We start from the raw sequence: 14,180 nt of genomic DNA, 5'->3' as shown, positions 1-14,180 counted from the left end.
GGAAGAAGATGTTACTGGTCAACAAAGATGAGTTATCCTTTTAATAACTCGGCTGAGTTATTCTGTTCTTCAAAAGATTCATTTGACCTTGATTAGGCATTGTAAACCAAATTCTACCACTTCTCTTTTAAATGTCTATGCTGCTACTAATAAATAATAGTAATACTACTAATAAAGCATTCATGGAAGACTTAAAGACTCTAAACATCACATGGGAAGATGCTGAAGTACTCATGCGAGACCCAAAAAGTCAGAAGTCCCTTACCCCCCCAATATGCTACATAGCATGGGAGGATTTCATGCTAATGCTAAATACTAATAAAGGCAAGGCTTTGTGAGATAGTCCAGAAGTTATTCAAAGGTTCTGCTAAACACCATCTAATTATCTTGAACAGAGGTGAGAATGTTCAGGTCATGTATTTGATTTCTTTCTCCCTTGGGTATCAGTGTGTTGCTTCATTGGATATGATGTACCTAGGAGGATGGGAGTTCCCCCCCCTTGACAGTTGTTGTACAATTGAAAGACTACAGGAGCCAGAAGCTTTGCAGATCACTGAACATATGTACTACCTGGGGAATTGTATACACAGTTGGTAGATTCTCCATCGAGATAGGACAAGACAGACGTTTATAGGAAATCTCTCTCTTAAGTTATGAGGTTAGAAAAAAAGAAAGGAAAAAAAAAGTTTGTGTTTCCTCAGATGGCTGATGGCTTCTGAAGTACACTAGAAGGTATACTCTTGCTGTTCTGGGTTCGTGTTAGTGATCAGATCATTTCTTCACTTGAAAATACAGTTCCCACTCCTGCTACTAATATAGTCCCTTGTATGACCCTGTAATCCCTTCATTTGGGGTAGAGTCAGGGTGACTGGATGGATCTGAATGTTTACTGTCTGGCTGCCCTTCCTGACGCCTACATAGAGTTCACAGCAGATTTTTTTTTTTCTTTGCACCCTAGAAGAGAAACATCTGCACTACCTAGGATTGAACTCTTAACCATCCGAGCGGAAGACAAGTGTCTTCCCATGTAGGTCACCATGTTGCTCACCACTCCTGCTACTAATGCTAACATTAATAATAGTATTTGGTGAAGAATTGGTTCAGGCGATTGGACCAAATGATGCAGTGTAATTTGCAATTCACTGTTAGCCCTGCAAGGAGGTCCAGACCAGATGCACAACCGGGAATACTGGTTTGTATTTATTGTAAGGTTACTTTTGCAGAAGATATGCAATATCCCTATGTTACTATAAATATGCAGTCCCTTCGTGCAATTCCTACACACTGTCCTATAGATGAGAATGATTGAAAAATGAAAGTGAACATTTTGGCAAAGCATTAAATTAAATTGTACCTGTGCCAACTCTCTTGTCTTTTAATGCATTCTAATTTCTTTTTTCTTTCTTTAACTGTTCTCATTTCTCATGGAGAAAATCGGGACCCCACAGTCCAATTAATATTAAGTACCAGCATAATGGTAATTATCAAGTGCATTTAATTACATCTGTTTTAGTGAATCTCCTGATCTTCAAAACAGCAATTTGCACATAATTGCTGACTCTGTTCCCACCAAGCAGAATGACAATTAATTCATCACAGGAGTTTGCAACCAGTCTGGTGAAACTACTTTTTTTCTCTCTCCCTCCTTCACATCAATTTTGTATATTGTATATTAATTAGCCCACTTGACAAAATAACAGATTAAAATAAGACTTTATGGTAAACTACAAAGGAATGCACCAAAAAAGTCACCTGCCTTTCTCCCATCCAGTCAGAAATAAACAAAGCAGGCACAAAATAGCTAGTCTGAGTTCTGTTACCGAAGAAGTTGTATTGTTCTTTGCCATTCATTGAAACGGGCAAGATACAAATTAAATAAATAAATGAACAAAAGGGGCTGCAAGTGCAACATAAGGCAAAACACACTAATGCAACTCACCATCTCCTTAAATTGTCTGAGATGCTACCGTTACTTCTAATTCCTTGTTTGTTTGTCACAGTTTTCTTTTGCTGCTTTTCTTTCATTGTTCTTTTTCTTTTTTATTTAAATCATGCCTTTATTATAATTTATTATTTATAATTCCTGGCTGGCTCAGGAATTCTGGGAGTTGAAGTCCACAAGTCATAAAAGAGTCAAGGTTTCCCGCCCCTGCCCTAACCCAAGGCCTGTTCTGGGAACACAGTTATTGTGTGATGAGCTTTGCTTCTAGCTTGTTGCTATTCATCCCATCCTTTGGGCTGCAAAATATTCTTCCTAACAACAACAACAACAACAACAACTACAACAACAAAAGTAGAAATGTCACCTTGCTATTCCTCTCCCTCTCTCTGAACAACATTAATCCAGTTTTGCAGATGCCAAGTTAGATCTGTCTTGTTCTCTGCCGTGTGATGTGTCATTGGCTCCTTTTCCCATTGACAAGGAGAGTGCCTACTGCTAACAGCCAGGGACGTTGTAATAAAAAAAAAAAAAGGCAATCCCAGCATTGAGGGCTATCAGGCAGTTTTTCAAATATTGTTTCTTGGTTTGTGACTAGTCAGGAGAAGAATCCTTGTCAGCTTCCCACTGAAATATGAGGCAGATTACAGACACACACACACACCCCCGCTGACCTTGTTTACACCTGCAGGGTGTATTTACCACTTGAAGCAAAGAGGATTCTCTGGAAGTGCTGATGCATCAAAATTTGGAGACCGCAGGATCCATTCAATCAATGAAGCCAATTTTAGTTTCTCTGTGTGCATTTTTTTTAGGAGGGGGGGAGAGGGAGGTGAATGAGAAGGTCCACTAGGAATTGCAAGTAAACTAATGTCAGACTCAATCGTTTTCCATAGCAATAGGTAATGTCTTACCTATATTCTCTACACATCAAAGCAAAGCAAGGAATTTGGATTTCAGCTCCTGCAATCTCTTACCCACCTCAAAGTCAAGTGGTTGCAAAAGCATGAAATATTCACAAAATATTAAATCCGGAAAGATGAGTCTAACTAAAAGGGGAAGGACAATTCACCTGTTCTTGAAGAACAAGAACAACTGTAGGTGGACAATTGGCTGAAAAAAGAAAAAACACGAAGCACCTACCTTTGCTACCTACCCGGATCTATCCTGTAGAGTTCATAGTAATAATAATAATAATAATAATAATAATAATAATAATAATAATAATAATAATAATAATAATAATAATAATAATGTTGGAAGAGTCCTTCAAGGTCATCTAGTCCAATCCCCTGCTCAGGCAGGAAACCCTATACCAGGGTTCTTCAAATTTGGCCCTTTTATGACTTGTGGACTTTAATTCCAGAATTCCTCAGCCAGTGTGCCTGGCTGAGGAATTCTGGGAGTTGAAGTCAACAAGTCATAAAAGGGCCATGTTTGAAGACCCCTGCCCTATACCATTTCAGACAAATGGCTGCCCAGTCTCTTCTTAAAAACTTCCAGTGTTCACCACTTCTGGAGGCAGGTTGTTCCACTGGTTAATTGTTCTAATTGTCAGGAAGTTTCTCTTTAGTTCTAGGTTGCTTCTCTCCTTGATTAGTTTCCACCTATTGCTTCTTTTCCTGCCTTCAGGTGCTTTGGAGAATAGCTTGACTCCCTCTTCTTTGGGGCAGCCCTTGAGATACTGGAACCCTGCTATCCTGTCCCCCCTCGTCCTTCTCTTCGCTAAACTAGACATACCCAATTCCAGCAACCATTCCTTATATGTTTTAGCCTTCAGTCCCCTTGTACAAGTAATCCTCAACGTACGGCCCCAATTGACCCCAAAATTTATGTTGCTAAGTGAGAAATTTGTTAAGTGAGTTTTGCTCCATTTTATGACTTTTCTTGCCAGTTGTTAAATTAGTAACACGGTCGTTAAATGAATTTGGTTTCCCCCTTGACTTGGTTTCTCAGGAGGTTGCAATGGGTGACCCCAGGACACTGCAACCATCCTAAACATGAGTCTGTTATCAAGCGTCTGAACGTAGATCACATGACCCTGAGGATGCTGCAATGGTCATAAGTATGAAAAACTGTCCTATCACTTTTTTCAGTGCTCCTGTAACTTCAAACGGTCACTAAACAAACTGTTGTAAGTTGAGGACTTCCTGTAGAAATACGCTGGTTAAAGAGCAGTAAAAAAAAATATGCTTCTGACATGAATGATTAACAGTATTAGTTTCTGGGAATAACAACTATCATTCCTTTTCAGTGCCTTCGCTAACTTATGAAGCACTTCTCCAAAAAAAAAAAAAAAAAGTAAGATGGATTTTTATGTCAGAGTGTTGTTTTACTATGCGGTGGGGCAATGAAGAGAGAGAGAGAGAGAGAGAGAGAGAGAGAGAGAGAGAGAGAGAGAGAGAGAGAGAGAGAGAATGAAACAAAAATTAAATTATCAGCCCCAACAAATGAGATTTCTCAGATATCAGTCTTGCAGGATTCTGGAAGACTGTCAAAGGTTGGCACTTTTGAAGGAACAATTTGTCTCTGCCTGCTGCTGACTGCACATAACATTCCCATTTTGCCTTTGCATCCAAAGTGTGAGTGTGGTGTTTTTTCTGAGGTTTTCTCCAACTCTGTAAAAATCCTGCTCCTTCCTTGGCATGGGTTGATAGCAGAGATGAGAATGGCATTGCAGCTTCTTTCTGCAGATTTAGCAGGTAGCAAGGCAAATTGGGACCTGTCAGACCTAGAGTTAGACGTTGCCGATGGATTTGATCTCTGGAAGATGTTTTGTAGCACATGGGACCATGAACCCTGGGATTCTTTTCCTGCAGCTGCTACATCTTGCTGTGCTTCCTAATCTCTCTCCCATACTCTTTAACATCTATATGGAACCACTAGGAGAGAGAGCATACATCAGAATAGGATAAAGAATCATGAATATGTGAAGGACATTGCGTTTTCAAGAGGCAACCGGACTTTTTTGTTTTCCTTGGATGTTGTTATCCAAGAAGCTTCAGAACCGAAGACACTTCTGGATGAGAAGCAAAATGTCTTCAAGGAAAAACAAAGAAAGTCCAACTGCCTCTTGAAAAAGCACCTTTGGGAAATCCATGCCCTTATTAGCTTAAGAACATACTCTACCTGGAGTTGCTGTTGAAGACTACCAGAAAGTTTAATGGTTGCATGATGCCTGGTGTGAACTGGCTGAATCCCACCACCTGACTGACTTCTTTAGGTAGTCCACTTTGTGAGATCAGCCCAAAAGAAAGAGTTGAGTCTCTTTCCCTTAGAATAATCCAGAAGAAAGAGCTCAGAAACGAGCTTTTTCTGTGAAACTTCATCTCTTTTGAACTTTTCAACACCTGAATGCTGAACGGCTCCCACTTTTCATCATTAGGAGGCTAATGGAAATTCTCCGTGTCTAGGGACAAGGCTGTTATCATTCAAAGCTGCTTTTAATTAAATTTTATTATTCTGCCACTTTCTAAAGCATTTTAGTGCAATTTTATACGAGCTCCTGGAGCAAGTAGAACTCAGAGGGATGTAAATAAACAATAATCAAGCCTAACGTCCTTGAGTGTGTTGGAGGATTCTGCCCCATTTTTAGTACATCCAGTTGGTTATGTAGATAAATATTTTTCCACCAAAGATGGGTTGTTTGTATCCTGGGGAGACAAATATATCAGGAGAGATACATTGTTCATGTAGTATCTAGTGTGTGTGGGGGGGGGAATCCTTGGTGATCTCTGAGCTTGCTTGTTTTCTTGCAGATGTTTCATTACCCTATCTAGGTAATACCATCAGCACTAGTAAGGAGTAGAACTTGTTGAGTTTATATTCTGGTGTCTTGTCTGTCTGGGTGGATGGGGGGCAGTCTTAGGGATTCTGTGGTTGGGCTGTTTATTAAAGGCTCTTTGGCAGTTTCTTGATTGGGGTTTTGTTTACTTGATTGTTGGTCTGAAGTTGACCTTGGAGCTAATCTATGCTAATTTGAGTGCTGATTACTGGTGGAGAGGTGCTGGGGTCTTTTTCTCTTTTGGTCTAGTGGATTGCCTCTTTTACATAGTCTATAGATGTTGTTAATGTCCACGTGTCTATTGATGGCTGATTTGTCAGAGGGCCAGGCTTCTACAAATTCCCTGGCATTTTTTAGATTTGGCCTGGTCTAGGATTGTCACACTCTCCCAATTGAAACTACGGTTAAATCTGTCTACATATTGTGAAAATAAAGAATTTTCGTCATGTCTTTTGACTGCCAGTTGGTGTTCATGGATGCGTTCTGCCAGTCTTCTGCCTGTTTGTCCAACATAGTGGTTGCTGCAGTTTTTACACTGTATGTTGTAGATGACTCCTCTTTTTCTTTCTGGGGGTTGCTGTATCTAATGGAAAATCTACTCAGTGAGAACCTGCAGCCTTATCTGTGAATTGAAAAGCTATCTCGTAAGAAATCTCTGGCAAAACCCTAGCATGCTGGAAAGCTGTGTGGATGTGTCCATGTAAGTCACCCCGAGTCAAGCTTGACTTGAAGGAGATTTTACTTTAATCCTCCAAGTAACTAAAATTGCTTGAGGGAGAATAGGGAATTAGTGAGACCATTTCCACACTAATGATTTATGGCGTCTTACAGCGTCATCTAGCCATTGCCGGGCCTATATATCAGTGGTGCAGACAGGCCTTATATCAAAACTGCAATGGCTGGGTGACATTATAAGAAGCTATAAATCAAGAGGGTGGAAAGAGCCTGGGTTAGGCCCTCCTTTTTTCATACCACTTTTGTTGCTGTTTTCAAGTTGGAGGACAACTGTCTGCTGTGTTGGTCTAGTTTTAATGTGTGATTTAATTCTTGGACATAACAAATAATACATCTTTTTTTTCCCCTCTCACATTGCTCCATCCTGTTTTTGTTTTCTTTTGTATTTAAAAAAATGTACCTTCATTTTTTCCGGTTCACTCCTTGAAGAATATTCATTCTTCATTTGAGGATTCAGAACTTCTAAGAAGATGAAGTTTTAAGAAGGCGACACTGCCAGGACTGACAGAATTAGACACTTTTTCACTGTCTTTCTCAGATTGTGTAAAGGACCCACAGGATGGAGCTCTTGAATGGATTCTAATATTTCTAATTTCAGGTGGCAAATCAAAGTTTTAAATCCTCAGGTGTGTCCAATTAATTAAGAGATCTGTATAAATATTTTTTTTAAAAAAAGCAATATCAGATAAGAGCTTATATATGTATACCTGTCGATTACAGTATTCTTTTCAGGATTTTAAAGTACTTTGCAATGTAGATCATATCTGACACTCCCTAAAAAAATGAAAGCAAGAGAATTTGCGATGGGCGTATCTTCTTTGAAAGAAAAGGGGTGGCAGCATTACAAGGCCATCTTGTGATTTCTGTTGTTATTAGTGGAAGAAAGCTAATGCACAAAAATAAAAAAAAATGGCTAGTGCCAATAAAATAATGTCAGGCCATCAATCCAGCCATACAAAACACAAGGTTAAGAGCTTTAAATATGCATAATTTTATTTAAATTTTGTGTCTGGATTCCAGTTTGCAAGGGTTCGTTGTGTTCTAGTACAGTTTGTTTTTTTTAAGTGCAAGTTACCATGATTAAAAATAGGAAGAAGGAGAACAAGGAAATCCAAAATATATTATGCAATAAACCCACAAGGCATAGACACAGAGTTGACGTGTTTTCCACACCTGCCAGCAGGTGTGCCTATGTTTGTGCGATAACATGGACCAAAATCCTGACTTATTACTCTGAATTCTACAGATAGCAATTTCTTCAGCTGAGTAAAAAGTCCAGCTTTAATGTTGCTTCTTCTGTCTCCTCCAACATATCAGACCTAAACCCAGAAATGAAAGTTAGCAAATCCATTTTTGCCTTGTTTTCTGTTTTCTCCATGGAAAACACAACTGTAGACCCTTATTTATTTTCAACAGAAATATATTCATGTGTGATGTAACTCTCTGCTTTTCATGTCATTCCGCTTCCTAAGCTTCTACGCAGCAGGTTCAACACATTCTTTACTTAACGTCCTACAGTCAAAGTAGCTGTAGGCTATGACAGAGAAAAGTTTCCTCATGGGATTTCTGAAAGACAGAGATATATATTGAGGGGGGAAAGCCAGCTGGTAAAACTGTTGCTTTTTATGTTCTGGAACATTTTTATACATTAAGGGATCTGAGCTCCTGTTATTCCACAAAAGATCTTTTGATTCGAAATGCTGACCTCCTTGGGATTTCTAAAAACACAGGCAGTTCAAATGCCACTTACGTTTCCTTGTGGGACCGTTGAAAACAGCAAGAGCTGACATGTAGATCTAGATCACTGCCACAACATTTATTTCTTTCATATTTCAGCGTGTTTCAAAAGATATTTCAATAACAATGAAATAACCATTTTCCCCCCTTTCGTTGGGAAGGAAGTTGTGATTCTTATCCCTGTATAGGTGGTATATTTGAGAGGCAAGAAAACCTGAAATGATTATGGCACAATTCTTGATAACTACTCACTACCTATGGACTTTATCATCTGGGGCTGTCAGTCAATTGACAATACCTCCTTCATGACAAATTATTGGCCATAGAAGTCATAGAGATTAGGTAGAGTTAAAAACTTTACATCCCTGAACTTGTAGAGCTGCAGTAGAAGGAACAGGAGGAACTGATTAAATAAGACCAGATTAATCTTTATTATGGTTGCGTGGCATGGTGGCCTCGTGGTGAAGATACCTGCCTCCCACTCAGAAGGTTGGGAGTTCAATCCTAGATAGCGGCTGATGTTTTTCTCTCAGGGTGCAAAGAAAAAATATCTGCTGCGAACTCCATGGGGCATTAGGAAGGGCATCCGGCAGTAAATGCTCAGTTCCATCCAGCCACCCTGATTCTACTCTGAATTTAGGAATTGCAGGGTCATAAAAGAGCAGTTTTCAATCTTCATTATGGTCATAGACCAACATAGACTATCAAATTGATTCTAATTTATTCTTCAACTTCCTCAACTGCTTCCATTCAGTCAGACCATTGTAAGAATCTTTTAGCTAAAGAACTGATGCTTTGCTTATCTTCTTTCCATGCTTAATGGAAGGCTAGAGGTTGGGATTCTCTCATGAACCAGGGTCAGGATTGCTAAGAGAGGGGATGCCTGTTTAAACATGGAGCTATTTGGAGATGGGCCTGCATGGATGAAAGCATGGTGGAATCTCCAGCTAGGCTGGAGGGAGGGGTTAAGAGGGGCATGAGTTTGGAGTCACTGCACAGCAGAAAGTAGCAAAGGCCAAAATCCTTAACTTGTGGTTCCCAGAGGAATGTAGTTAGTCAGGCAAAATTCTTGTAATATAGTTGACTAGCAATCAGCTACTGTTGTTGAGACTCTTCACAAGTGGTTCTGGTTGTTTTCTCCTGATCCAAAGAAAGAGGTGACCATAGAAGAATAACGTTCAACATAAAATATGGCTCAGGACATTTCAGCAAGTCATTTTGGGGGACATATTTATTTCCCATATATCAATTTTTCTTCTGGGAAAATACACACAGTTCTGTTCATCTGCTAGGACCTGTATGAGAGCCCATAATATGTGAGATGATTGGGTGATATTGCATGACAGGCCTTTTCCACACTGGCTCCTGAAATGGGACATCCCTTAGGCATCCATGTTGCTAACATTTTAGACACATCTCTCAAATTTTAAAATTTGCATTGTGCCTTTTATTTTGTATTGTTGCTATCTTCATACATTGTTCTCCATGGATATGCATTATTTGGATTTCATTAAGATTTGTGGATTTTAATGAGATTTCCTTAAAGGGAAGCCATGACAGAAATAGGCTGGATTGAAAAAGTTTTAGGTTGCAACCCTGAGATGCAATGAGTGGATAAGAAGCAAACAGAAAACAGTGGGAAGGATTTTAAATAAAGATAATAACTGCAGAGTTAAATGCTTAGATCCATTGTTTGGTGATCTGCAAAGATTGAATCACATATGTGGGTCTTTGCATTTGATTGAAGGAGAAATATGCATTTCTTGCAAAACTGAAGAGTTCCATTTTTCTGATGCACTAAGATTCGCATCTGGTTGCTGGAAAAAAAAGAGCTCAGAGTCCCCTTGTTTTGCAGGAACATTATTTTGATAAGCCCTTTCCCTCTCTTGTTGACAAAAGACATTGCCTAAAAATTAGTAATCACGCTGTCACAAGGCCATGTGTGGCTTAACAATCTTGCTTGTTGACATATGTTTGACAGAGGCAGAAATATAATCAATTATCCTTGGAATGTTCTATCCAGTGTCTCCAGGTGCATTGAGTGTTTGCCAATGAGAAAATTATTTGACCAATAAAATGGATGTCTGGGTCTTTGTAAGTTAACTTGATATAATGAAAGGAAGCATACACAGCACAGCCTGCTTTTTGTATCAGAACGTAGGGAAGAGGATTCACAAGATGGTTTGGGCTAAAATTAAAGATGCGTACAGTAGTCACACTGGAATGGATTTGTCAATCGCATATGCAGGCAACTAATTGAATCCGTGAGTATACAAGAGACAGAATATCTGGTAGAAAGTTTTTGAGATGATTCTGCTGTTTATATAACAAAAACCAACAGTACAAATTTATTAACTAAATTTATAATTAACATTTGCTTGCCAACCATCAGACTCATCTTCTGTTATATACTTTAAGACCTTCCTCCCTTCCTTCCTTCCTTCCTTCCTTCCTTCCTTCCTTCCTTCCTCCCTCCTCTCTCTCTCTCTCTCTCTCTCTGTGTATGTATGTATGTATTATATACATACATACATACATACATACATATATATATATTAAAAATTAACATAAAAATTGAGGAACGTAGTCTCCTGGGTGTATACATATTCAAAAGATAAAAACGAGCACCAGGAGGTAAAACAATTAAATGTTTAATAAATAAAAAACCTAGCTTTCGATGGCTATATTGCTGCCATCATCGTCAGGGTGTTAAAAGCCAGAGGGTGGGGGAGCTCGTTTATAAGCACAAATGCGCCTGCACACGGCTCATAGACCTCGCTATGGGGCCCGGTTGATTGATCCTTTCATCACTCATGTCAGAAGTATTTCTGAGTTCTAAGTTCTTGCAGCTGATTACTTCTCTGTTGCGTGCGGCTCCTAGGCTGGGAGGCGAGCATTCCATGTCACTACGCACTAGAGTAACATGTGTAACTGCAGACCGATCCTGCGAAGAAATCCCAGATCTGGCTATCTTCCTCCCCCGTGTCTGACGTGTCACTCTCAGGGGGCATGCTACCCCATGCATGCTCCCATCTTCCCCTATAGCCCCCAACCCGCCGCCCTTCTGTGCGTGGGATGCACAGCAGTTCGTTGCGATCTCCGTTCCTGTTAGTTTGGCGTCCGATTCAACTCTCCCTTCGGAGGAAATTCCAACTGCGGTCTTCGCGCGTGCGCCCTCAAGTTTCCACCGTACTACTTGGGAACGCGTGATGGGACCCTTAATGGGGCGGTTGCAGTCAGTAGGTCTATATATCATCTTGCTACACTGGATGAACCTAGGTCTTACTACTAATGCAATACTTTGGTAAAGAGTGTTTGTTTATCAATTCCTTTTGCATAGTTCTCTATTGGGGGCGGGGATCCAGTTATATTTCTTCCAAGAGTGGAATACTTTTCTTGAAATGTTCATCACAAGTTTTGCTTAGAACAACAACAACAGAAATGAATAACACATTTAGCAACACGATTCAATTCCAAAGAACAATTTAGTTTCAACTGTTATTTTTGCCTATTGTTTGATATCTTAAATTAGCCTTTCATACCATTTACAGTATTTACTTGTGCAAAAGAATGCTTGTTTTTTTCCCTCTTTTTTTCAAAGATAATCTTATTAATTTACTTTATTATTTTTTTTGACATTATTGTCACTTGTCTAGATATTTTTCATTTTCCTTGATATATTGAATTTGTTTACTGCATTATTAAAGGATGTCATTTCACCTGATTTCACAAGAGATGTAATTATTCTTAACAATAAGCTCCTTGTAGTGAAATATGTTTATTCTATATTTGAAGATCAAAGAGCTAAACCACAGAGTTTTTTTATGTGGGTGTATTCATGTATGTACGAATGAAACAACAAAATGAAATAATCAAAATCAATTTTCAACTTAAATATATATATATATATATATCTCCAACTAAAACTTGATTCATGGAATAGTACTTCCTTTTGAGTTTGATAAAGGGGAGATAGCTATAATTCTAGTTCCTGGGTCACTAGTTTCACTCATTCTGCTATATCAATTCACACATGCATACATTCTATTTGACTTTGGGGCATCTTATGATTATATGAAAAGAGTAATTTATATTTTAGGTATGCCTTAAAGCAGTGCTGAATAAACTCTGGCTCTTGTGATGTTTCTGAAGTCACCATATCCAAAGAGCATGGTCAATGAGCGATGCAGGACAAATGACTTCAGCAATACCTGCAGGGCCATAAGTTCCTAACCATTGCTTGAAAGTTTGATGTGTCCATGGTGAACCCATACGTAAACCTGGAAATTTGCCTCTGGCATTTGAGTGGTGCTAGATCCTTCACAGCTACACAATGATCCATAGTACCTTCTTCAGTTACTTTCATTACCTATAAACTGAAGCAGGTATACTAGTCAGTTTAGAGACTAGGTTTTTTTAAACTTAGCCAAATGAAGTTCCTATGGAAATCATGGAACTTTGTTTTGCTATGATTAACCTTTCACATAGAGTTGGGATTTTCCGAGTGAAGGTATGGATTTGGTGAGTGGTACTTTTCTCCCATCCAGTTCCCCATCTCTGAAATCAGGATAGTGGGAAATTTAATATAAAGGCAATAGGGATAAAATCTCAGATGTTTCCTTCAAATTAGTACATGTTTGTGAATATACCACAGCAAGCCAAGAAACAGAGAGAAAGAAAGGGAATAACTTTTATAGTTTTATATCTTTCATCTGTCTCTCCTCTATCTATCTATCTATCTATCTATCTATCTATCTATCTATCTATCTATCTATCCTATCTATCTATCTATCTAAACTTTGGCTGCGGTGCCTTTAAAAAAGATAATAGCTACTGATTTGTCTACATTTTTTCAAGGTGTTCTTGGTTTTTAGGAAGAAGCATGTTTGTTTAATGGGAGAGAATTTGTCATGCAGGACAAAAGACTTCAAGATGAAATGAAAACACCTTTTATTCTAGTGGAGGCAAAAAAAGGCATAGCAAATGTCATTGACGGAGCTTTTGTGGTTTTAAAGAAAGTGGGAAAGGGAAGGTAAAATACATTATTTAAAGCACCGCTGTTAGAGGATATGACTAACTATCTATGGCAAAGCAAAGAGAAGCAGTTTTTCCATTATCCTACTAACCCATAATAAAATCTAAAAATGCTGCATAATGAACTTTACAGGGATTGGTAAGGCTGGTGCAGTTAGAAAAAGGTATCAGGGATATCAAAGATCCATGGAAGTGCTATAAAAATAGGCCCTTTCTAGAAATGTTTGGGTTTTCACACATACTCTTCCGTATTGGTGGGACAGTGAAAAAGAGAAGCATGCAAATAATCCTTGACTTACAACCATTAATTGGGAGTGGAACTACCAGTGAGGCACCCGCATGACCGGAAGTGATTTTACATTTTTTTTGGGGGGGGGGTTGCTAAATGAATGTGGCAGTGTGAATCCATTCATTTGATTAGGCATTTATTGAGGAAAGGTTATCCACACATTCCACTATACCCATACTATCACCAAGAGCTGAGGTGGCGCAGTGGTTAGGATGCAGTACTGCAGGCTACTTCTGCTGACTGCCAGCAGTTCGGCAGTTCGATTCTCACCGGCTGAAGGTGGACTCAGCCTTCCATCCTTCTGAAGTCAGTAAAACAAGGAGCCAGATTGTTGGGGGCAATAGGCTGACTCTGTAAACCGCTTAGAGAGGGCTGTAAAGCTCTGTGAAGCGGTATATAAATCTAAGTGCTATAACTAAGTGTAATTTGTCTCATACAAAGAGGGTCAGTGAATGCCTTCTCCGCACAAGTTTAATTCTTTAATAAAACATAACTTTTAAATTGAAAATTAACACCCAAGCACTGCACTGCTTTGAAGGAACCTGGAGATTTATTTTTGAACTGCAGTGTGTAGGGTGAAGAGAGAAAAAGTGGGTTTACATGTGTTTAAGAGGGAGGGAGAAATAGAAGCAGGTTTTATAACAAGATGATAATAGGGCATG

Source organism: Crotalus tigris, unplaced genomic scaffold (assembly GCF_016545835.1).
Source record: "Crotalus tigris isolate CLP2741 ecotype Arizona unplaced genomic scaffold, ASM1654583v1 scf7180000017622.5263843, whole genome shotgun sequence".
Lineage (NCBI taxonomy): Eukaryota > Metazoa > Chordata > Lepidosauria > Squamata > Viperidae > Crotalus > Crotalus tigris.
The sequence above is the reverse complement of the archived record's forward strand: the minus strand, read 5'-3'. Positions refer to the sequence as shown.